Source organism: Argiope bruennichi, chromosome 5, assembly GCF_947563725.1.
Source record: "Argiope bruennichi chromosome 5, qqArgBrue1.1, whole genome shotgun sequence".
In the NCBI taxonomy this organism is placed as follows: domain Eukaryota; kingdom Metazoa; phylum Arthropoda; class Arachnida; order Araneae; family Araneidae; genus Argiope; species Argiope bruennichi.
In genome coordinates this window covers 109,778,264-109,805,771 of record NC_079155.1, presented here as the reverse complement: position 1 = coordinate 109,805,771, position 27,508 = coordinate 109,778,264, and the positions used below count along the sequence as shown (strand labels likewise).

The 27,508-nt window shown below is 32.1% G+C and overlaps 1 protein-coding gene across 1 annotated transcript in view; it reads left to right on the top strand.

Annotated features, from left to right (window-relative positions):
• The window catches only part of LOC129969177 (ecdysone receptor-like), a 216,967-nt gene that overhangs the window by 78,783 nt on the left and 110,676 nt on the right, over nt 1-27,508 (top strand). Inside the window, exon 2 of the mRNA XM_056083615.1 lies at nt 4,853-4,929. The gene's annotated coding sequence lies outside the window, so the exon portion shown is untranslated. The remainder of the gene's footprint in view (nt 1-4,852; nt 4,930-27,508) is intronic.

Below are 27,508 nucleotides of genomic sequence, written 5' to 3'. Positions count from 1 at the left end.
TCTCTCTAATAAAGGTGTTGTACCAGAAAACGCCTTGTATATCATTGGCGCAAAATAATTAAGAAATATGAACCTTTGGCATGAATTTAGCATTTGAAGGATAAAATTTTATCCTTCTAGTTCTTATCGTTTTGGAGTTGTCGTGCTAACGCTATTCGAACAGCCGGACAAACAGACTTCCTCAGAAAGGATTTTGCTGAACATATGATAAAAATTTTCAAACTTGATGTACAAACTGCATACCCAATTTCATTCGTCTAGTTTAAAGCATGCTTAAGTTATCTTTGTCAAATACAGACAGACTGATAGATACTTACCAAAAACTCTTTTTTTAACTCAAGGAGATCTTAAACTTGGCGATTCATCAAAATTTCGAATTTGGATTTTTTGACGATTATAATACTTTCTTTATACTTCGCATACGACGATAAAGTGAAAAGGGTGCATAAACTGAACCATATCTAGTACCCTGTAAATTTTATTGCTGCACCGAGATTCAAAAAGTGATGAGACATTTCCGATCAAATTACTATTGCCATGTTCAAAAGATAAAGTTAATGGAAAAATCATTGAATTTCACTTTTATCACCGTTATATAGAAATTTATATATTTACATTACAACTAGGGATTGCAATATCGAACCAAAAGTTCAATACCTGTATTCGGTATTTTTTAGATCTTGATACCGGTTTTAATACCGATAGTAGAAATTTCAGAAAAATAAAGAAAACACACGTGTTTCTTTGTTTTATTTGCCAGTTTTATTAGAGAATGTAAATATCACAAAAAATAATTTGTAACTTATAAATTATAACAGTATATAAAGAATCACAAAAAAAAAAAAAAATGTAAAGGAACATCTTATTTATTTAAATCACAAAAAAGTGTAAATATCACTATTTAGTCTGTGGTACTAATACACATTTTTGAAATGTGAACTGAAAAAAAATAATGCATCACTTGTACTGTCATTAAGCCTGGAACGTAATTTTGTGCAAAAATTACCATCCGTCGAAAACATTCTTTCGGCATCTACGCTATTTGGTGGTACTGTTAGCAATGCGCGATATACTTTTTCCAAGTATTTACCTCTAAGTCTATCTTCAAATAAATCGATTTCTCTTTCGGATGGTTTTGGATATAGTTGATTTCTGTATTGTATTTGGGTTTGTTGAACTTTTTTCATTTATCACTAATTCTAATTTTTGTTTTTGTTCAAGAGACAATTCCTTTTCACTATCGACAGTAGTGTCATCATAATCTTCGATAACTGTACCGAATTCTTCTGAATGGGAATAGGTTTGTGGGAAAAAATTTTTTAGAAAATTTACTATAAACTTGATAAGATTTGAATTGGTTAGTCTCTTTTCTTTTTTTTTCATTATCATTATAATTATGTAAATACCGTAAGACATTTTCTATTTCGGTATGCCTTTCTTCTGTGCGATTTTTGAATGCAATATATAATTCTTCAGATAGTTCTTTCAGTGACTGCAACATGAAATTTATTGTTGCATTAGCTGTTAGAATCTCTCTGACATAATGCCTCAACAGCCAGTTTTATTGGAAGTAGAACTGATACAGTTCTGGATATTAATTCGAATTCACTATCTGAAAAAATTAATTTGTAGGTTTAAGTTGATTATTGCTTTTTGGATTGTATTTCTCCGTTTCAAAAATCATTCCATCATTAGGAGTAAACTGTTCCAATGTGTTTTAGAATCTCCTAAACATCTCGTCCTTTCATCTTTCCTCTCACCTCTATTTTGCCGAAATAAACCCAGCCTAACGCCTGTGCAAAAGCGCGGAGGGTTTCACAATCCGTTGTCAAACAGTATTTTATTATTTCTCTTGATTTTACGATGCAGCTTAGTATTCACAGTCTAATTAATTTCGCCCGTTAGAGAGACATAAAAACAAAAACGTATACTATTTTGCTATGTTGGTGCTCCCTGAACATATAGTGGAGACAATTTAAAAAATTTCTAGTAAATACCAGAAAACCGGTATTTAAACTTGTGAATACCGATATTACAAAATTGTACAAATGGCTCAAAATACCGGTATTCGGTATCCCGGTATTGCAATCCCTAATTACAACACTCGATTCTAAAAATGGAAATAAATACTCTACTACTAAAGATATTATACAAGTATATTATATTATAGAATTATTATATACATTTTTAAATAAGAATAAATTTATTCTTTAAAATTATAACTTATTTTATTCGTAAGCTGAAGGTAGAAAATGGCTGGAGAGCGAAACAAAGGAGAAGCATAACATCTCGAATTTACCTATTATGTTTGCCCATCTTATTTTTTAAACAGCAATTATTTTAAGAATAATTAATTTCTTCCATGAGGAAGATTGGACTGCCGCAAGAGAAGAGCAGTTGGTTTTGAGGAAGTTGTATTTATCGTGCCGCCCTTGTTAATATTAATATCCCTAAAATTAAGCTTGCAGCGTCTGCGAGTTTTGGAGGTCAATTTCTCAATATCAAGGTCAGGAACCGTTTCGAACACGCACCGGAAGCGCTGAGCAGCCAGATGTATGTCGGAGAAAGGGCTTTTACGATGGATGCGCCCCATAGAATAGTCCTTTTTTTCCACCCTTCCCCTTTCTCTTCTTCGCTAACCTTGGTTAGTGTGCTTCCTGCGTGAAGGGTTTGAAGGACGATCTGCTAAATGAGAGAGGATTGGGTTGTAGAAAAAGTGAAAAATCCTTTCGATAGTTTCCGTGCCAGATGCCACACTTTTTCGCTCTCTCAATCAGTTCAATTGAAAAGCATCTGTTTTGGAAATTTTCCCCTTCAAAAATTATTTGAAAAAATTTGTATCGGAGGAACGGGGAAGAAGTTTCCGTTATGATGTACTGTGCGATGTGTACAAATAGGCTAGATGTGTGTAACAGCTTGATTCAAATTATTGAAATGTCAAGATCGAACCATCCCTTGATAGGATGAGTTTTTTCCATTTTAAAATGGGAGTTATTTATTTTATCGGTACAGAAAGAGAGATTTTGACGAATCTCCTCATTTAAGATCATTCAGAATACGAGAAACAAATTTTTGCGATTAAGCCGTTCAATGAAGATAACTTAAAACTGCTGTAGACCAGATGTGTGAAATTTGATATAGCTTCCTATCAATTTGTAGATTTTCATGAAATTTTGAACGAAAATCATTTGCTAGAATTTTTGTCTACCTGTTTGAGTACATTTGGACACTATCATTACAAAAGCGCAAAGGATCAGATGGATAAAATTGACAGACAGTTTTTAGAATCTGAAGCGGGTTTTTTTTTTTTTTCTCCCTCATACGAAATTTTGTAACAGATTCGGTAAAGGATTGACCGTCTGTCAGTCTGTACATCCATATGCATATAAACGCCGTAAGAAAACGCATTGATTTAATTAAATGAAATTTAAAATGGTATCTTGTAATTAAAATTTTATGTAATATTTTGGTCTCGATTAGATTTCTGAGATTTCTACTCAATGTACAAAACTCTCAGCGGGAAAAAAATGAAGACTCATGGAGTTAGGGGCCTCACTCAAAGACTCCAGTTTTCGTATGAAAGTGAGGGCGATAATTCCAGTATTAGAGTGTGCGGAAAAGTTACAGATTAGTTTGATTCAAAATTTTCTTTGTGTTAATGGTAATAATATATAGATGCAGAAGTGAAGTTAAAAATCTCAGGAGATTACAACGAATGAAACCACAGACATTTCTACCTTGCTTTTTTTTAATTAAATATTTCAATATTTTTTTTTTGTGTGTGTGTGTGTGTGTGTGTGTGTGTGTGTGTGTGTGTGTGTGTGTGTGTGTGTGTGTGTGCAACAGACTACATTCACCCTTAGACACTACTACATTCACTCTTACGAGCGTTTGGTCAAAATTATTAGATAAAAATAAATAATTATGTATTTATTAATTATTTTATTGCGATAACAACATGTCATATGGGATTTATTAAAAAATATACCTGACTACAGTATCAAAATATTTTATTGAACGTTGCTGTCTTAAATCGGACCCTCCCCTCCTCCTCCTGATTCATCATTTTCTCATTATTTCCCAATTTTGGAATTGCTACTAATTTGTTCACGTAGAAGTGGGGTTCACCTAAGATGAAAAATAAATTCCTGCATTAAAGTATTTTGTTTGAAATGATTTGGAATCATTTTTACTATGTGATGATCATTGTTTAAAAAATTATTTGGCGGTTTTGTCTAGTTAATGTTGTTCATAAAACAAAAATATTTTATTGCACAAAGCATGATTTTTACATACATTTCGTCATTGTTCAGTTTGTATGAAATAATACAACATAACGTAATCTCAGAAGACTAGGTAATAATTCTCTTATCTTTTACAAACTATTATATATTATGAGTCAGAATGCTGAAACAAAAGTATATTTCATGAAATCAAACAATAGAGAGTATAACAGTGCAAATGTTTGATTTTATTTTTTTCTCTTTTTCGTCTTTTTTTTTTTTTTTTTTTTTTTTTTTTTCAAAATTCTCTTTCTTTTTTCATAAATCATTAATTTTTTTCTTTCATTTTATAGTATTTATTTTGTTGAATTTAATATTTTATTGTTTTAAAACTATGAGCCTTTATAATGGATCATATTTTTTACTGATTAAATTTTTTTTAGTTTATATGAAGTTTTTTAATTCCTTATTCGGAAATAATGAATGTGGCATTTCAAAAATAAATCACCATTTTAAGAAATCATTCGATAGTTTAGCCATCGAATTTCCCTCTTGAAAAATTTCTTATTTCTTTAATGTTTATTTTAATTTTTTTATTTTATTTTAATCACACATTTACAATTTTTAAGGTATCCGAAGGAAGGCCGATTTGGGAGCTGTTATCGGTACCCTTATAGTCCTCCTCCTCCTCCTATCCCATATGATGGTAAGTCATTTTTTTTTTCCAAATTTATTATGCGTTTTTCCCTTTATTTTCAAATGGAAAATATTAGAATGATTTTAAAGTTTTTATTTCAGACAGCAGCTTATAAAAATATAGCAGATTTAAAAATTATTTTTGATTTGAATCAGTATAATATAATTATTTGCATTCATTTTACGGATTTTAGACTATCTTGATTTAAAATAGAAGCATTTATTCTTGTTTTCAAATGATTTTGATGAAGTGAAAATACGTTTTATGCTGGAACAGTGTGGCTTTTTTTTTTTTTTTTGAAGACAACAACAATAATTTCTATCGTGTTATTAAATATAATTTCTCAAAAATTCCTGATGAATTGTGTTAATGTCAATGATCGCAATTCTGCATTTCCGCATTTTTGCATCTGTATTTTTAACAATAAGTTGTAACAGGCAGAAAGTTAACATTATCATTAGCAAACATTAACAGTATCTCACGAATGGTTCATTTGTTTAAAACTGTTTGCTTGGTTGACTAATAATTATAGTCAAAGCTCTTTTTTTACAACGATGCGTAATTTTGTGAAAATTGTAATTATCATAATTGAATGAAATTGGACGTAGAATGTTATAAATCATATTGGTGTGACTTTTTTCTTTTTCCTTTTTAATTCGGATTGTTTTTATGAATATTAATATCCTAAGTAGACTTTTTTTATCGTGGAAATATATCGTGGATTGGATAACAGTTCTGTGTTTCATAGAAAGTAACAATTTCTGAAATTTCAACGATGTGAATTATAAAATTGTCCAATAATATCCTTAATGATTCAATGGAGTTATTTTTCTTAGGAGTAATTCTCGTACCTTTACATATTTCATCTTTCTTATTCTTTGTTAAAACCCCTTGTGAGAGAACGTGAAAGTATAAATTTTTACTCTCTATAAATGCATACTTTTTATTTAACATTTGCTCCTAGACAGGAGTAACTTTTAGTAATGAGATAATCATTGAAAATCGTGCTCGTTTTATCAAACTTTTATGTTATACGCTTTTCTTATATACTCTTAATAAAAAATAAATAGTACAGACAGATTTAATGTTTGTTATTAATTAATTCCGCAAAAAATAATTGTCAGTTTTTTTTAAAGTATTTTTGTAAAAAAAAGTAAATAAATGGAATACATAGTTTATAGTAACCTCAAAAGTTAGTAGGTGAGACATTATATAAAAAGCAGCAATCCTATATTTGTTTCCTTTTGTATGAGTGCTGCACTGTCCTACATCCAGGAGTGCCCTTCAAACCCTTTTCTGCATCCCTGAAAAAAAAAAAAAAAAACTTTCCTTTTCGTTCCTGTACTCTCCCCCACCCTTCTCATAACCTGAACGATTATTACTTCCCAGGGTACTGATCTTTGCTTTCACTTGGAAGGGAGGGGGAAAAAGCATTTATATCCTTTTCCCCTTGACCTATTTTCTCTTCACAAGCAAAGGATATCGCATCTATATCCGCCTTTAACTCAATGCAATACTGGTGAAGACATTGTATAGAGTATGTTCTTTGCCACCTGTACTTAAACTCAAGCTGCTTCCTGTCTTTCAAGAGGGCGAAGCGAAATATGTGTAAATATTACAAAACACAAGGTTTTCTCAATTTTTTTTCTCAATCCCAAATTGGAAAAGGACTAAAGTTTTAATGAATAAGCTGTACAAAAAAATTCATTTAAATTATTTATTTAATTTCGAGGGATATTTTTTTTCCTTCGAATATATGAAGTCTTGAAAAAACATTAGGACAGTGAATTTGCTTATAATCTCTAATATTCTCTTATTATCCTTTGTAGAACCGTATTGTAAACAATGATTGCATAGTAAATTATTTTATTCATTTCCCATGTCACGAATTCTCGCGATATTTCAGACATGAAAGATTAAGGTAGGTTTGATTTTTGTAATTATTGTAAGTATTTAAAAACGGAAGAAAAAAAAATTCCCTGTTTTCATAATTACGGAAAAAAAAAAAAAAACTCCATTAGTTCGATTTTTTTATGCATTGTAATTAGTAATTCGTTATTTTTTTTATCGATTTTTCACTATTTCGATCGATTTTGAGTGAACTATTCTTTACACATCGTGTTTTTATATTTGTACAATTTGCTGAACTGTTAAGCTTAAAATTTTAAATGGCACTTTGTCGACTTATTGTCGTCATAAAAAGTTCATTATACGCATCTTTCAGCAGACTCATTGTTTCTATAATTAGCTGGTATTGCCATTCCAGCAGACGCCCCAAGGGATTTGATTTATTTCACGGGGCGGAGACAGACGCAGGTTTAAGATTGTGTCATTTGCACTATTGGGGTGTAAAATGAATATCTCATGAAACGCGAGAAACAAAGAGAATTAATTAAAAGAGCAAGAGTTCATTATGAAGGATATGGATCGAAAGGAAGGGGTGAGTGGCTGATGGAACCTTCTGGAAGCTTGGGGCGGCGCCACCGGGGCGATCGATGCGTGGCGTCTGCTCCCGAAATGCCCCGGTCAAGGTCAATGGGATGAAGGCCGCGGCATCGGCCTTTCGGAGAAAGTGAATAATTAATTCCGACTCCGCTTACGAAATCTCACTTTTAGAATGGCTCTTTTTTTTCTTTCTCTTTTTTGGTTACCTCTGCGTTCCGAAGTGAGTGAAGATACAGAACTCGACTTTGTCATTGGGAATATTAGTGATAATCGTGTGATATGAAAAGACTGATGCTTTGAAAAGGCATTTGTTCCGCAAAACAGTACGCATGCATTCAGGGAAAGGCCTTATATTAATTATGAAAATTTTTAAAGAATTAATTTTAGATCTGTTTCTTAAAAGAAATTCGCTCTTCGAATTTGTAAAAATTGCGTAATCTCGAATAATAAATATTTATTAGTGCTAAAATGCACTTTATAAATGATCAGTACAACAAACAATATTTTATGAAAAGAGGATGTGAATGAAAACACAATATTTTTATTTTATTTATATTTCTTCGTTTGCAAGCAATAAAATTTAACTTTTCTGTTAAAAATTCATTTTATGAATTATATTACACAAATAGTTGGAGAATTTGTTTTTTAAAAAAATATGTATACAATGCTTTTGATGTTTTCTAAAAAAATTCTGTGTTATAGCTAGTATCGTATTTCTATATTAAAGCTTTTTTTTTTCTTCTTATTATGGAAGTCGGTCATTTGTAATGTAAAGAAAAATCAACAATAAAATTTATTTCTGATAATTAATGATTAAAACCATTAAATATATCTTAGCTGTAAATTTTATATGCAGAATTTTTATTATTCTGAATTTTGTATCTCGATACTAAAAGAAGAGATTGAAACGATATAATGTTAATAGACGTATGGAGTTTATAACCTAAAAATTAAATTGTGGGTCACTAGCATTGTAATATTAAAATTATGTTGTATCATATAAGATTGTATTATCAGGCATTAATTAACGGAATTTTTGAAATCGTTGGAAGAAAATTTCATCTAAATATTTCTAGTTATCGTTTTAAACTGCGTTGTGTTATTCCTCTGGTTCAATCTATTTGATTGACTGATGTTGCCATTTCTTAAAATACTGAAAAGGTGGGGTGGGGTAATGTAGAAACAATTCTTCCTTTTAGGAATTTTTTTTTTTTTATTTTTTTAGATAAGATGCTACATAACATTAAAAACTAATCTAAAATTTGTTTCAAAATATAAGAGAGCATCAATAATTAACGCACGTAAATGTTGAATAATAAAAAACGCATTGAATGACAATATGAAACGGAGATTAAAGTATCGCTAATTTGCTACTTTTCGACATAATTGCCACATATATTGAAACATTTGCTCAAGTGCTGGATCAGTTTGAAAACTTGGATTTCATACAGCTTAATCGTAGAGTAGAGCTGTTGTCTTACGGCCCTTTGAGGTTGTCGTCAGAGTCAAGTTTGTTACCATTGAAGAACCTCGTCATGACTCCATACAGATGAAAACCTGGTTTTCCGGTTTTTACTGCTTTCCTGCAAATTTGGGAACAATTTTCTCCCGTTCGTGTTAGACTGTAAAAATTCGGTTTGGAAATTTTGGTGCGCCATTCCTATAAACCGGACATATAATCTTCATGTTTCCTTTTGTTTGAACCAATGGAGATTCATCTGTAATTAGAAGCTGGACTCTGGCGATAATCTCAAACAGGTCGACGGCATTGTATGAGACCAGGATTTTCAAACTGATTCAGTGCTTGGGCAAATGCCTCCACATGAATGGTAGTTACGTTGAGAAGTAACAACTTGCTGATACCTTAATCCCGGTTTCATATTGTCATTCATTGCATTATTATTATGTTCAATATTATGTGAGTTACTTATTGATACAGCCTCGTACCTCTTTTAAATATATAAATACTGTATTCTTAAATATGTTTTTTAAATGGAAATGATGACATTGTATATTGCAGTTTTTTGGAATATTAGATTTAATAATCGTAAACCATTATCTCAGTTTTAATTTTGCTTTTGTTTTTTAAACGCCTTTTTTTTATGTAGAATATTGTAAATAGGAAAGGTTTCATTCAAATCACTAAAGTTTAGTAATTATTTAGGAAAAAGCATATAGATAATGTGTAAAGATTTAAGAAAGGCAAATATTGAATGAATATAATGAAGAAGATGAATGTTTTAAATCTTGTTATCTTTTAGGATAGATCATTTTCGTTTTTTTTCCCCTGAGTGGATGTGACAGCGAAATTTTGTATCAAAATCAAAATTATTTTGTGAATCGTCCCCCCCACCTCCACCCACACACACTTAAAAAAACGTCATGGTTTTCGAAATACCACATACCACGTCCTATTTAAAACAAGACATTTTATTTTAATTAATCGGCCTTGGAAATTCAGCTGTCCAGTAATTATTCATTTCCAACAATTTACTGTACCTTTGAGTTGTTTCCTCCCTTAAGTGTTTGAAAGGAAACTGGTGCGATGACAGACAGACTTAATGCGAGTCCACCTTAATGAATGAGCCTGTATGCTTAATGATTTCAAGGGCGGCTATTTAGGAGCGACTGAAAAGTGGGATCTCTCACCCTGCGCTTGCATTTCGGTCGAAAATAAAACAGATGTTCCTGAACTGCGTATGTCGACTGATCTGGTGGCTCAGGTGCTTTCAAGGTGAACGCCATCTTTTCCAGAATTAGAAGAACAAAAAATAAAGTCACAAAGAAAACATCCAGCAAATTCTATTATTTTCCAACTCTTTGTTGGTCGATTCGGATCCTTTCCCACCTGTGTTGGAACGACGCTCGACCTTGGTCTTGCTGACACCAACAGCCATTTTTCCCCATTTGTGTTCTGACGGGTAATTTATGTGTTCTATTGTTGCATAAAAGGGTGTTAAAAATTCTTCATTTCTCTGGCGCCATCTTGTTGGGTCTTGGACTGTAACGTGGGAGTTCATAGAAATAATTTTTTTGTTCTTTTCTTTTTCTGATGTGAAAACGTAAACTCAGGGCCTGAGCAAAATTCAGAAACTAATGCATCTTTGGGGATAATATGTACTGGATTATTAAATATCGATGTGTATTGGGTTAGAGAAACAGATTAAAAATCCTGTTAAGAATCTATTCAAAACCTTGTATTTTACACATTAGTCGTTGTATTTGAGATTGATTTGTTATTATGAAATGCGCTTATGATAAATTAAAGATTGAAATAAAAATAAATCGCCTTTGAGCTTCTGTGAATAAGTGATATGGTGATATGGTCTGGCATACGAATTTATCAGTTTAAAAATCAAAATAAAATTATATATAGTTCATATTTATTATGTACACACCTGTGTATATATAATAATGTTAATCTTTCCCACAATTGAGTTCGGTTTATATTTACATCAAAAGCATACTCCCCCCCCCACCCCTCGCCTAATTATGAAAACCATGAATATTCCGAATTTTATTTTTCTTACAAATTTTAGTAGGCGCAATAGGCAACTGTGTTCTAAAAATATTTAATTAGTAATTTTATTCTTAAATTTGTTCAATTTGTGTGCATCACGATTTAAACAAATTTATCACTATTTTATTTCTCTATGGTTCTGTAAATCCGCATTCGCCTGATCTCTTTTATATATTTTGTTTTGATACAAGAGAAGAAAAAAAATGGTGTCAGAAATAGCACCCCTTTTTCATCAGGACGAAGATACCCGATAAACACATCCGCATCGCTTGTGTACATTGGTTGTTCATTCCACTGGGGGTCGGCGAATTCTTCTCTTCCGCGCCAACCGAAAGAGTGGTGACCTTCGCCGCATCGTATGTGCGCCAAGAGATCTGTCCTTGGTGAGCAGAAAGGGTTACGGCCACGGCGGGATTGGAAGCTACGAAGGCCTCATTATCACTTCCCTCTGCTGCTACGACGCCACACACCTGCCTCCGTGTCTCGCACCCCTTTTATTATTAGACACTTTTTTCTCTCGATTCCATTTTCATGGTTGATAGTTTCCTCTCTTTCAGTTTTGTCTCTTTGACCTTTCGCCCACACCACCTTCTGACTAAACAGATTCATTTTTTCTGTTCCTTTAACATCCACGACAAAGCGAAAGGGAGCTAAGGGTCCCAGTCATAAAAAGGGGGACAGGGAATAGAATATTAACTTTGCAAAAGTTCCAAGGGCCTCGACCCCAAAAGACTTTAGGGAATACAATTTTAGCTTATCTAAAATTTTGGCAATGTTTCCTTCTGTAGAACCTATTGAAAAGTTGTATGGAAAACCTTTTAATGAGTACAACTTTCACATTTTCATAATGATTTCTTAAGTTGCTACTGACCGAATGTTATGTAATATGATATGTTAATGTATTTTAGTAGTTGCAGTGGCGAATAGAAGAAACTTTTGAAATTTTAAAACTATATATTTCATCACAGGATGCATAATATACACAAGAAGCGATGATAAAACTGATATTGGTTCACATCACGATACGTGTGCAAAAAGAGACTCAAATTTTTCCCTTTAGTGATTTTACTTTGAGACTTTAATAAGGGATTTTTTTTTTTTTACACTTGTAGTCTTAGGAATGAGAAATTTAGGTATCTTTAAAAGAATGTTATAAATATTAGGGATTTTTCTCCCTTTACTTGGAGCGTGCTGAGACGCTCAGTTTTCTAGAGCGCGTGTAGAGTTAATTAAATAAAAAGTGGGAATCGGGTCTGAAAATAAGTGAACATTTTCGAATGAAGATATATAATATAAATTTTACTAAATATTTCGTTTTTCTAAGCATGCTCTTTATCATTCAACTATTTATGAAGCACATCTAAGTTCAGGAGTAAAAACAAAGAGTCGAAAGTTAATTACCCCATTTAAAAATATATTAATCTATCATTTTTTTTAAAGTTTTGATTGTTACTGTTCTTGGCTTCACAGTTTTTAATAATTGTTTTTTTTTATTTGCAATATCTAGAAGAAACTTGATTGTTTTGTAACCACATTTTATTCTCAACCAATTCTATAATTAAATATTATTGTGTCTCAATTAATAAAGAAGCAGCAGTGTGAACGATTATGAAAAAATTATACGCTATTTATCTGTGTAATTTTTAACTATTGGTTTAATATCTAATGCTACTTAGTCAGGTTAAAAATTTGGGGAAAAAAAGTTATTTATTTAGAAATATTATTACGGAATAAATGTTATTTAGTTTTGCAGCCTAAACGCTTCTTGACGATTTTCTTATAGTTAAATTACATAATTTTTTTAAAAATATATATGAGTAAAGCCGTCAGATTTTTTAAAATAGCCGTTAAAATAATGAAGTGGAATAGACCGAGAGATTTTATTGAAAAAAGATGTTCTAATATCAGCCTTCTTTTGATCTTGACTTCCCATGGCAAAAATATTTTAATCGAAACTTCAGTAATTCAGCAAACAGCCAAATTTCTTTTTAGTAAATATCTGTCAAATAAGATCCGAATTCGGCAAATTCGGAATCAGTTGGGGAAAAATGGGTCGCTAACAAGCAACTCACCCAGTAGTAGGAAAGCACACACACACAAAAATAAAATGAAAAATAATGACATTTAAGTGCAAAACTGAGGACTGCAACTGATTCATACACACTAAGTTCCTTCGGAGTGCCAAACAAAAAATCCATAAGCAAACGAAAGCTCTACCTCGTACCCTCCCCTTTCTCCAGTTGTCGGAAGGGTCCTCAACCCCATTGGCAAATCTTTATTAGATATACCAGTATTGGTGATAAAAAAAAAAGAATGAATTTAAATAAAATATTGGCAGACGATGAAGATAAAAAAAAAATGGAATCGATTTAACTTGAATATATGAAAAAAAAAATGCCTATTATTACTGAACATAGTCAATAGTTCTCAATAGTCTGGATAAGAAATTTTCTGATATGTTGGTATTTCAATAAGAATTTCAGTTTAATTTTCATCCAACCAGTAGTCCAGTGTTCATGATGATTGTTCCAGGTGTACATATCTGGCTTCAATCCACTTGGGAAATGAGGGAAGGGGTAATTTTCCTTTAAAAATGTCTTTAATTTATAAGATTCTTAAAGTATGACTTGCGCGTTATGAAATGAAATTATATCTTGAGACGGAGAGTGTTTGTTTTGAAGTACAGTTACATAACATATCAGCCTTCAAGTAGAAAGACAAAAATTTGATTTATGCTGTTTAAAAAAAAATGTTGATCATGCGGTATGTCTTTTGGCTGTCATATTGTTCCGATGTGTCTTTCTTCTCAGTTTCCGATCTTCTTCGCAAATTAGCTTTGATAGATGGGGAGACAAAAGAATCGAATTTCGTAATGTATGCGAAATGTAGAGAAACGAATTGCGCACTCAAAGGAGGAGAGAACGATGGGATGGGGGAATGGAACTTCAGAGGCACGAGGTGCTGGAATCGGAAGAGATTTTTATTTATAGCTGCTTCAGAGATGGGATTTGGCGCATGGCATTGCTTGCGAAATGTGATTGTTCGGGGGCTGGCTTCGAGCCCACATAGTTGAGCAACCCTTCTGTCGCACCTCCCCTAAAAAAAGTCATCTGTCGTTTCCAAAGCGGTTGTGAAAAGGAGCGTTCTGAACGATATTATGAACGTTTGGAATAATTTGAATTACTAGGTATTTTTGAGCTTACTTGAAAGATTTAGAAATAAATTTATGAACTAAACAAGACTCTGATTACCTCCGTTTTACGTGCTTAATCTTGTCTTCTGTTGGAAAAAATTTGCTTATCAAATCGATTTATTTGAAATCACAATATACTATAGAACTCTTTCTTTTTCTCACAATATAAATAAACAACGTAGATTTACAAATAGAAATGATCCGTAGGTGTTTTTTTGCACACTTTTATTGATGTTTTTTTATAAACACTTACCATTTTAATCAAGCTATTTCGTACATGAACAGTGATTACTTAGTCAAAATCTCTCTGCACTTTCAAAATAGTGTAAAATAAATTATTGTGCAATAGCACAAATATTGTACAATTACGTAGTGAAGTGAAACATGTCCCTTGAAGTCGAGTTTTAATTTCTGAATAATGAAATGAAAACACTATATATAAGACCAGTGAAACATTTTTTAAAAAATTTTTTAAACGTAAGTTATTTATTCTAACGTTATTATAGATGCTTCTATTGGCATTAATTAAATTTCAAATAAATGTGACGGTTTTTGAAAAAAAAAAAAAAACAGTTCTAGAAATTTCTAAATTGATGTCTAACTATCATATGTTTCAATTTCATTGTTATTACTGCTTTGTACAACATTCAAGTATTATATTGTTCAAAATTTACAACTTGATTTATTGTACCATCATTACAAATGTTTATTTTACACAGTGCAATAACATTTTTAAAAAAATTATGTTATTTTTATCACAGGAGACTTTTAAAAAACAACTCGGTGCAAATGTCATCAGATCACTCGTCCCTTGCTATCGGAAATAATTAAATGCATTTAGTCTTAATTTTTGAATTAAATAAGTTTACCGTTCCCACTATTTCGGCACTTCATTCACAAGAAACCCCTGGTGTTTTCCCTACGCATTTCTTTCCCCTTTAGTAAAATCGATCCAAAAGTGCTTCCATTAACGCGCAGGGAGGCGCGTGTCTCGGTGACCTTGAAATTTTTTGTTCGATTCGATAAGCCTATCATTTCAGCTGCCACCGATACACTAAACTGCTGACCATGCAACTGCGTCAGCGTGCGTTTTTTCGCCCGATAAAAATACCTCGTGCCGCTCTCTATCGCCTGGAGGGCAATGACCGACGCGACTTTGAATCGCAGACCGATGGTCAAGTTCAGATAGCACCGATGACGGGTCCACTTCAAAACGCAGATGTATCTCGAAGAAGGAAAGGAATGAATGCACTTCACGTGATTTAGCCAGATGGCTCTTTGGCCAGGTGAATTATTTAAACGCTACCATTAAAATGCAGTCCTTCGGATCCGAACTTGTTAACTTTGGCTGTTCGAAATGTTTATTTTCTTGCATGAATCTAGATCAAACGGTATGTGGAGAGGAGTAGTAGCAACGGAGGTGTAAAGGCTCTAGACACTACTCTTGGAAGCGCGCCATGAAAATAAATATATGCACGAATATGCAAATAATCTTTCGCTAGAACTTCGATCATTGATGGTTGCCACAGTAGATCAAGTAATGCCACAATAGATGAAAATTTGCTGTCATCCCTCGTTATTTTATAAAAATTGAATTTTGATATTCAGTTCCGTTATAGCAAATTAATAAATCTGTATTCACTACTCACAAAAATTAGGATATTTCAAAATGAAAGTAAAGTGATGAAAAAGGGTCATCGATCTTATTCTTATAATCTGCTGAAAAACAATATTAAAAATAAAATAAAAAAAATATCTGAAAAGCTAATGACATAATATGATTCTAGGGTTTTTGATTAATTCTTTTTATAACCTCAACCGAATGCATCTTTTTTTATTGCTATATATTCATTGTGAAATATCTCCTGCAATAGAAATGTCATTTGCATCTTAAACTCGAGTTGGTTTATTAGAAGAAAGGTGAAGTATTTTTTTAATGAAATAAAATATATTTATTTTAAATCGCAAAGGACTTCAAAAATAGCGCTTTTTTATTAGCGCTATCTTTAAAAATTTTGATATGGATTCATAACACTTTTCATTTTTCCATGCCTCTTTAATCCGCTTTTTCACAAATATATTAACATCTAAAACAAATCGAAAGGCAAGTTTAAAACATTTCACTTCCAAGCCGGTCTTGAGAAATTCTTTTATCGCTATCGAAACGAGAATAGCGAGGCTTCCACGTAACCTTCGATTCACTTTCCTTTTCTATTGTGAACAAAATAAAACTTGGGAATGAAACTAAGCCGATACCTCGTTTGCCTGCACCATTGCCCCGCATTTCTGATCCAGCATCTCTCCTTTCAAAATCCACCCCCGCATCTCTCAGCGCGGCAAATTCTTTCTATTATGGCACTCATCAAATGACTTCCATCGGAAGATCACGGGCGCCCCGGTCACCATAGCAACAGCGCCGCCTCACTCAATCTCTCTGGTAACAAGCCGTAAATTGCGTTTCTGTCCGATTGATTGAATAACTACATACACTCAGTACTCTTGTTTCACTTCTTTTTTATTTTATCTTGCTCGATGGATATTCTTCGACAATTAGGTTGGTGAATTTCGTTGACCCTGGTTGGTGGTTTTCTTGTCCCAACTTCACATGTCATTGAGAACCTATACTTTCTCTAAGAATATGTCCGTTGCCTTTCTTTCTTATTAGTTCTGTTATGTAATGGACTTTCGTGACACGGCCATCGGCGGATATTTGGGAAAAAAAACTCACCTTTGGCCGGGAGTGTGTATAAGTCTATTTTCAAACTGTCGAATAAATTTCTACCTTCTCTTTACATTCTGATAAGATTGATATAGTTATCTTAGAAACAGAAACTTCAAATCATAAACGATATCAAAACAATTATTGCTCAAATTTGCTGACGTATATTTTAGAAGCTGAGAGTGTGCATCGATTTTTTTTTTAAATTTTTTTGTTAGAATTTTGCTTTAATATGAATGATGAAATTTTTAGGATGGACTTAAATGAAATTTTCACATTTAAAATAAGTTTTACAGTAAAATTTATCCTTAAAATAAAATATGATTGATTCATTTGTCATGCACTAATTTTGAATATATTTTTAAAAATATTTTTTAGATAATTTGCTACTTAATTCTAAAAATGCTGGGTAATTTGACTACACAGAGATATTCTAATACAATTAAATGAGCGTTTAAATACTTTATTTGAAAAGTACATTGTAATATATAAATCATTTCCGCACTTATTTCATTTTTCATTAAATTTATATTTTCCATATTAAATAGTATTGGGCAATATTAAATAGTTACACAATAATTATTAATAGTTTAAATTTTTGAGACTCCGATTTAAAAAAATAAAATAAACACCCTGGTTGCATAGATTTTTTTTATTAAAAAAATGGGAAAACATTCATTTTGATTATTTAATATAAAACGTTACTCATAAAAGAGAAAAAAATTAAAACATTAAAATGTCTTTTTTTTTTTTCACAGGGTACATGTATAATTCCGTCACTTCAAAATTAATTTAAAACAACAGATAACGTGTTTTTTTTGTTTGTTTTTTTTAACTTTTAAAGCAATTTATTCATTCATAATAAAAACACACCATTATGAACGACAAAATATTCATTGCGTCATACAATGCGCCAATGTTAATCACAGCAGCATACACAACTTACTGATGCGTTTTGATTTGTATAAATTTTTTCCCCTATTATTTACGCATTTACCGTTGGTGTACAACATTGCCAATTGAGTGAAAAGTATTAAACAAAATATTAAATTTTATGACTTACAGTAACCTTAATTTTTCGAGGCTGATTTAAAACATATCCTACCATGTATAAAAAGCTAAGCAAAAGGCGGGACAGTTTTTTACATACCCCAAACAGTTATTTACCCCCAAAGACTTAATTGTTAAGATGGCGATATTCTGGACGAACTATTTGCCTATTACAAGTGGGTAATATAATAAAGAGAAATTAAGAGTTATTACTGTGATTACTAAGTTAGGTTATTTTGAATTGTGTGCTTGATTAGGTTTTGAAAATCACATATTTGTCACTTTTTTTTCCAGGCGTTAAATAATGTCAGGAGGATGAGGGAGAGAGTATTTTGCTATCTTGAATATCATTCACATTTTTGACTGTACTGATTGCTGTGAATATATCACCGCTTAGAACTTTCCTGCTTTTATATCAATTTTTAAAATGAGTTTCCGTTTGGAATCGTGAAGCTTCTTAAAGTTCAGATTCTATCTTCGAAGTTCTTAAGTTCCTAACTCCGAAAACCTGGCAGATCACAAGTTCTTTTGTCTTAAGCAATTAATGATCAGTTGATTAATTTTTTTTCCTCTTTATCATGTTGACTGCCATGTCAGCCACATTCGAGTGCCAGCAAAATTTCTCATTTAGTATGGAATTTAATGCGCGTTCAACTGGCTTATGCTTAGTGTATCTCCTAGTTTTAACACATTATTCACCATATGAATCGTCTGTGATGCAAGCCTACTATTTAATTAGATATTTTCTTCTCTAATGCTATTAAGAGATAGCAAAGAAGTAAGCACCCTATTCAATAGTGATCCGAATCACAGGCATGAAATCATGACAGCGAAACACGTGTTATGTTCGTTACTCGAGGTATAAAAATGTGTGCGTAAACAATGTAGGATTTTTTTTTTTTTTTTGCGAAAATAAAGTGCAAATACAAACGATTTCTGATGTCCTAGGTTTAGATTATTAAACTTAAATCAAAGTTGCAATATGTGATTGCTTTTGGCCATATTTACTGCAAAATATAGAATTCTTTAATTCTAAGGGATTCCATTAATCCTAGATAATTAAATTTAAATCAATATTATTCTGTTACTTTTTATTTGGCTCGTAGGCTGCGAATTAAAAACAAGCACAATTTAATGTTTTCTGCACTTATTGATACAAATTAGCTTAACTTAAGAGCGCTATCATAACTATGTGGTAAAAGTAAACTAAGAGAAATACGATATTTTTTTCCATTTTAAAAGATAGAAAAATGCAAAAAATTTATTTTTACGCTCTTGTTAGATATTGAAAGTATGTTCTCCACAAATAGCCTTATTGGTGTAGTTGCATACGTACTCGATCATTTTGCTTTTCTTAAATAGACAGAAAGTACAAATTCTGCGATTGTTTGCTCCTTTTCGCAAATACATTTTTCATAACATAGCAGTAAAATGAAGGAAAAATACAAAAGTACTCACAGTGTCCGATTGTGATACTAAAGAAACTTAACCCCCGTGGGGAGCACCTCGAAATGAGGAGATGCTTCCGGCATGGTGGTTGGATCTCGCTACCCTGGTAGGTACGCAAATAGTTCGCGATCTGACTTCTCCCATCGATGACGGGACCTACTTCCTTCGGGGAGGGTTGTACCGTGACCGGTGATGACCCTTAGGACTCAACCACAGTTCCCGCCAGTGTTGCTGTTGCGGCAGTCCGGTCATTCAGTTTTATGGTTTAAATCCGTGTGCCTTCGTAGCGGGTCGGGGAGTTAAACTCTCAATTGTTAGATGACGATTACAAGCCATCTTGAAAAGTAACAAGCTTGTACAGCTGAGCTTATCATTTTCGGGTATATACTGGTACATTATACTGCTTGTGAAGATACTGTGAGTAAATAAATTAGTGTGAGCGAAACGGGAACATCTCGAATTCGCAGACCTTGCAGGGTTCGGTAATCTAATAGACAATTGTTATGTGAGATAATGGAATCTTTTATAAATAGTGAAGATAAATAAACAAAAAAAAACTACATTGATTAATTTGTATTAATTACAGATAAATTAAATTTCGCAGCTTTGCAGCTCAAATTTTATTTAAAAACCAAGTTATTTGCCATTATATAACTGTTATATGTTTATTTTTAGTTTCGCTGTATGTTACCACACCTTTCTTGAATCCTGATTTTCCCATTTGCTCAATCTCTGCCTCACTATTTATTACACGTGTGAATTCATTCATAAATTTTCAGTTTTCATTACTTTCCTATGAATGAACTACATCGTATCTCAAGCGAGACAGGAAAGGGAGGGGCAAAAAAGCCTCCCCCCATGCTCAAACGAAACCGAAACCCACAAGAATCGAAGCGGTCGTGATCCATTTCGACGTCACGTGAGCACCCCCCAATTAAAGAGACGGGGAAGACGAGAAAAATCAGGGCGTTCTTCTAATGACTTCCTCTAAAAATAGTCCACCAGCTGCTTCTGCTGCAGAATGGGAAGGCAGAAAATGAAATAATCGTCTATTTTCATTTTTCTCGAGCGATAGTGGAGGATTAGGAGCGTAACCTACATACAGGAAAACGAGGCCTTTCTCTGCCTCCCTCGCACCTGGTCACCCACCCACAACTTTTCGAGCCTTTTCTTATTTGGAAAAGAGATTGTCTCATTGGCTTCTTCTGGACATTCAGCGGTAGATTTCTTTATAAATTAAACACACACACACACATACATTGGAATTTAATACAATACTAGTGAATTCGGATATGTTTCTCATTTAATTTCGTAGTTGATTTGTTTTTAATAAGGCACATGTGAGGGATCAACTATCTAGAAAGCGGTATATAATCTTAAAATAGACTGAGGATTTTGGTACATTAACGAATAGGAATACAATTAGAGAAAAAAAGAAGAAAAAAAGGTGGACTTTTTTTTTTTACACTGTCCATTGTCATCTTTGAAATTTCGAAACATAATTTTTGTTTCTAACGTAGCAATTTAAATATTGGTATAAGTTAGTTTTGAAAAAGTCTAAAGAATTTCTTTTTAGTCTAAAAGAGTTATCACAAAAAAAAAAAAAAAAAAAGTGTCAAATGACGAAAAAAAAAGCGAAATTCTATTTAAAGAAGCATTACGGCAGATTTTAATGAAATATATGCAATTTCGAACAACTTTTTTCTCAATTTAAAGAAATTAGAAGTGATTTTCTCAATTTAGAGAAGAGAATTAATGTAGTAAAATACCGCTGTCAGATACCTCTTTGTATTCCTTACCAAGTTGTGAGAAATTCTGATTTAAATATTTTCTTATGGCATCAATACAAAAACAAGTTCTCAGTTGTTTTTTTGGGTGGGGGGAAGAAGAGAACTAAAAATGTTAATTACTTTGTCTAAGGCCCAGAGGCATTTAGCGTGGCTAATCCTATCCAAAGAGGAGGAGGGGGAGGGAAGTTGACGCCTTTTTGTGTAACGCTTAAACATTGGTTTGACATTTACGTTAATTTTTTCCCCTGTAAAGTAGGCGTTGGAAGCGAAATTAATCTCCACATTTTTGTCTTCTTTTCTTTTTTAATCTTTCGTTCACTTTCATCTTGTTTTACTTTTAATTATTTATATAAAAAAATTTAAAAAGGGAAAGAAAACCTAATAAAAAGAAAAAGATTTTTCCAAGATCATAAGCAGAGCAACAAATGTAGGACTTATTCTCTAATTGGGAATTATTTCCATGTTGCCTTTCTTTTAACTGCGAAAAACAATTGAATTATTATTTTTGCGCAACATAATTAGTCTGCTAGGATTATAGATAAGAAAATAAATGAATAAAACAAATTGAAATGAATTTATAATACTCATATTTCTTTTGAATTTAATAAACTGCACTTTTTTTGTTGCTGATAATCTTAGTTGATAATACGCTTGACACCACTATTTACTTCATTTTTTTTCCCCGTCAATTTTAAATTTATTTTTAGTGCGGGAAAAAAAAAGGTCCCATGAGTTTCTAACATCGTAAAAGGATTATATGTTTAAGTTCGTAGAATTACTTTTGATTTTACATTTAGGATGCTCATTTAAAAAAAAAAAAAATTATGTAGAATCTATTTCTCTAGGAATAAACAATGCTGAATAAAAAGTCTACTTACTTTGAAGTTGCTTCTAGTGGCAAGTTATTGTAATTGCAATTTTTTTATCGAACATATTCGTTTTGATATAATTGTGAAGGAGTTGTTAATTTTTAAATTCAAATTTTCGAGTGTTTATTTACTGTGACTTTCTTTTGAAGTTGCGTTTTATTAAAAGTCAGAGAAAAAAGTTATCATTACAACTTTCGTAATGAAGTAAATAAATTGTAAAAAGTGATTATGAAATAAGAAACCAAGTCCAAACAATTCAAAAAGTAAAATGTGACCTGATATTTACATAATATAACATAGATTTATCTATTGTTTATCTATTTATTATTTGTCTATTGTTCATTGATTGCCATTAATATATTCTCATGACAAATTATTTGCTCTTAAATAGGGTTTTTCAAATGATTTTGCTATCTATAAAATTATAGGTGATTTCTAATTTCGTAATTAAAACTAATTTACTCTACTACATAATTACATCTACTTTTGCCTATATTTTAGAGATTATGTAAGATCTTTTAAGGTACTAATACTGTAATTTTCGCATAGCGTAGCAAAAACATGATTTTTGTGCGTGTTTTTAAACTTCCCACACCCAAAGTAGAAATGGTAAAGTTTGCCTTATCTGGATAATTGGACTGGTATTAAAGATCATCATTACTGCAAGGGAGAGGGGAATACTTTAAAAGGGGGGGGGGTCCACTAAATTTTTATGTAAAGAAGTTGTAAAATAATTCTGATGTCACCTCATACATGCCAAGCATGTTACGCCTGTTTCGAGAACCTCTTGTTGGAGAAGGAAGTTTATGATGTCACCATAGCATGTAAGACCACACACAATTAGATGACATATTGCTTTTACTTATTTAAACCATATTTTTTTAATGATATCGCATTGCTCTTGCACGTTATTATTATTATTATTTAACATTTCCAGATTTTAAATAAGATGTATGGAAGAAGTATACTGATTAAAAACTTTTCATATCTTTTCAACTTATGAAACTAGTTCTTTGTTATTTTAACTCCAATAAGTCGGAAAAGTTTCGACCTGGTTTAAACGCAAGACTAGATATCTAGACGGGATTATCTATTTATTGCATTCTCATCTATTATGCCTTGATCGATATTATTTGATCGTTTAATATTTATATATCAGAAAAAATATTTATCAGATTTGATGTTTGATGGTGGAATAAAATATTTGGCATCTCGATAAAAGTAGCAATCTTTGACGGAAAAATCAGTTGGCTTCACAATTGGCTACTTATTCCTTCGCAGCGGAATGTGTTTGGAGAGATTTCTGTTGCCCAGCAACGACCTGGATTACGTTCACGGGAGGTGGAGGTGGGAACGTTTCGAAAAGAGGACAAGCATCACTCAAGAATCACGTGTACCGTTGTACTTATTGCCGGTAAACTGCCGAAATAGAATCCTAGAGGGTTTCCCCTCTCTCCTCCCGGATTGGTGTGGCCGGTTGGGTTTTCGCGATCGACGATAGGGAAGTATTTAGTAAAGGATGATAAAAAAAATCATTTTTATATATGCTGCATTTTAAAATTGAAATCTCTGGCAAACTTTGTGGTTTTTGTTGGGTAAAAGGACGATGATGTGTATGAACGTGTTTGGAAAATAATTTAGTATTTACATTTCAGCTGCTACTATCAAATGGAAATTTTAAAAGCAGTAGAGATTCAAACTTATTTTTAAATGAAACATAACTGACGTTTTACTTCACCTTATTAATATATTGAATTTTTTTCTCGACTTTTTACGATGTTCTTTTAAACGTTATTCTTTCTTGAAACTAGTTCTGTTATTCGTATTTTTTATTCATTTTAATGTGCTTCATTAATAATACGCGAAACTTAAATGAAAGACATTATTGTAATTAAATGTTTTTATTTAGGTTTAATTCAGTAACACATTAATTTTCTACAAAAGATGTCTTTTTGATAATATTACCTTGTCAAAAAAAAAAAAAAAAAAAGCTTACAGAGATGATTTTCAGTTTGATGGTCTCTAATGAAGGTAATTTAAAGAATGTAGATGGTGTGCTCAGTATATCAACTGATTTCATTATATAAGTATGAATCCACTAAAATTCGTGCTCATGCATGGTTTATTCTATTTCATTTTTTGAAATATCCGTTTGTTGTTGGTATCTGCAAGTTCATTTACTGATTCAGCAATCTCGAAACCAATTCGCTCTTGGGCATTTGCCAGCAGTGTTAAAACAAGAAGTCATTCGTTAAATAAATACTTCAGATTATAAAAATGGCTAGTATAACAAAGAAATAAGTTTATTTCACATAAGTTATTTCAAAATAAATAAGGATAACACACTTCTCCTTGAACAAAAACAGTCTAGTACAATCATAAATAAATTTTAGTTAGTGCCTGTAAATAAGACGCATGGCAAAAAACGTGGTGCATGACGAAGAATTAAATTGAGGTATAGATCTATCCCACCTGTATTGAAATTTAAAATGATTTGTGATTTATGTATATGTTAAATTATAAATTCGCTTCAAATTTTGGAGTGCTTTGTGATTGATTAACTTTCTTGATTTAGTAATATATATGACTGTTATTGCAGGGAAAACAAAGAAAATTTTAGTATATTGATAGATTAAATGAATATTGATTAATCGTGGTATACACAAGAAGAGGTGACGCGATAATATAAAATGAAAAGTTGTAGTTGGATAAAATTTGGAACACATTTTAATATGCAAATTGTAGATACCAATCAAATTTGGAATCAAATGCGTAAGGAGGTTGATTTTCAGTCGAACTATACTTTCACGTGATAATTCAAAAGCACAATTATTTTAATATATGAAATTTGGAATATAACTTTTTGACTACAATTGTAATTCTCTGTCTAATTTTGGTTTAAATCTGTTTGAAATAACGCGTGTAAAAATATAAATTCGATTTTTGTTTGTCTATTGCTAAATATTTTTTAATTATGGCCAAAAAAAAAAACTGTCGAGGATCTTATAACAGATTCAGTAAAAAGGCTGAATTCTCTCCAAAGATCAATATTTTGTAATTATTGTTCACCATTGCTGAGCGAGGTATTTATGCCCTTGCACAAGGATCACAATTTTATACGGGGGGAGGGATAACACTTTTATTGGGAAGTTAACAAAAAAAAATTTGGGAAGAAGACCATTCCCGCCGGTTGTTCTTTTATTTTCAGATTCTTTACTTTTGTGATGCTAGTAAAAATGGTTGAATAATTAAATTTTTAATGTTAATAGTTGCCTTTAGCTTTATATTTTCAATCATCCTTGAAATGTATTCAGTGTTTAAAGTAATGAAAATTTTGTTGCAGCGTCCGTGATTTTAAACATTGTTATGCTTCTTTTTTTATTATTATTGTAATCTGTTTTAATGTTTTTTTTTTCTTTTCTTTTCTTTTCTAAATGATAGTTCCTTTTTTAAAAAAAAATATAAAAACTGAACCATAATTAGTATTCGTTAAGAAAAAGAAAGACAAAAGCTGAACTCACAGCCCGTTGTTTCCCAATAAGCGAAGTTACCAGACGAGTGAGAGCAGGGAAAAAAGAAAGGGAAAGAAAGCATTTGGAGAAAGTGCACTGGTGAGGAAAGGGTTACGTACGTTGAATATGTGTGTCACATCTTTCTTGCTCGCGACGCGGAACGACTCTTTTCCCGCCCATTGAAGACCATTTTTTGGCATTGGTGCAGTGGTCAGGCTTCATCTTGGGCTTTATTGCAGTGGTCAAAATTGACCTCGAATGTACTAAGCTTGCGCCATATTTTTATTTTTTCTTATCTTACTAATCTAATAAAATTTTGACCTATATATTGATGGATTGATATTGGTGTTTTGAGCACCTTTAGGACTTTCAGTAAAATGAACGGAAATGAACCGTGATCACTACATTGCTTCCAGAATTAAAGATCTTAGCTAATATTTTAATAAAGAAGAAAGATACCGAAAATCAAATTAAAAAAAAATTGAATTAGTTGCATCTCTCTATCTATCGACATTAGATGAAATTTTCGTGCATAAACATAAATGGATATGAATAAGGAACATAGTCGAAATGAAGATATCAAATTCTTTTCACTCAATTCTGATTACGCAGAACTCTATTTACAGTTTGATACAGTCAAGTGAAATACAATGATTACAAATGATACAGTGATATGCAAATGATTTCAATTCCTGACGAACCATATCATCACTCATTGTATTTCTCATCCACCCTTCTCTCCCTTTGGTATTATTAATCCTGTTGTAAATCAAGTAATGGTTGTCGATTATTATTCCAACATAGAAGAGTTGCATATTATGACCGCAAGCGATCTTCAAAAAACCACAGAATTAATAGCAAATCATGGCTAAGCAATGATTGGAAATGGAATTTGTTTTCCCAATACCCCTTTCCATCCGTTTTCGAAATTCATCATCCTCTTGGGGATGTGAATGTCACGGTCGAGGGGTCATCGAGCGGATGCGGTCTGTCCGTTCGTCCAACCGTTTCGTCGGATTAACTCGGTAATCTGCGAGTAATGATGTCTCTCTATTCCCCTGGGGGAGGGGCTGGAACATTATTTAATAGAGATCGTTAACTTTGTCAACCACCCTGCTTTTGATTCGTGACGGTGTTGCAGAATCGTCAAACACCTTGTACACAGAGATGACATGTTTCTTCTTGTGTGTTGCGTGCGCATGCCCTTTTGCGCAAATCGATTTTGTTTCTATGAAACAGTTTCTTCTGAATGGAATTTTATGCGAAAATTATTAGATTTAAGGTACAAGAATACACTATGTACTCTTAAGAATGGTATTACGAATATTGTGTTACCCTCAACCTAATTTGTCTGTAAGAAAATAGAAAAACCTTGTAAATAAATTATTTATATGGATTAATCTTTGCTTGTCTTTGTTTTAAAGGCTCGATTGCGCACTGAATTCATTTGATACATCAGGTTGTTGTTTTACATGCAATGAGTTTAACATACATGTTGCTGTTGCTAATAAACAGCAATTTCTTTATCCACGTGAATGCTCCGTGCATCTATTCATCTGTAAAAGTTGTTATACGGGAAGAATTGTGGAATTCTTATAGGTACTGAAAAAAAAAATTACTTATATTCAAAAGAATTACTTATGGGAAGTTCGGTTGTATAGGCACTTGATGCAATGAACTGAAGTTGCGCTATAAAATTGCTTGTGTAAAATATTTCCTACTGCCAAAGATTGAAGCAATATGGCCATTACAATAATAAGAGTGCCGATAGTACTCTGTTTAGTCATCCATAAAGGAATGCTGAGAGAAGAAGCATTAAATTAAAGTTTTCTTTCAGTTTGTTTATTCAAACGATTGTAGAAATAGTATTAATTTAAGTGCAAAGGGTACCGAAAACGCTTACTTGTCGCTACTTGTTTATACTCTTGAATTGATTTCAACGGTGGGTAATGAGATGTGCTTTGAAGCTTACCGGTAAAGGGGAAGTAGCAACCAGTTGATTTTTATTTGGATTTTTTAAAAAATATATTGTCTTTTAAAA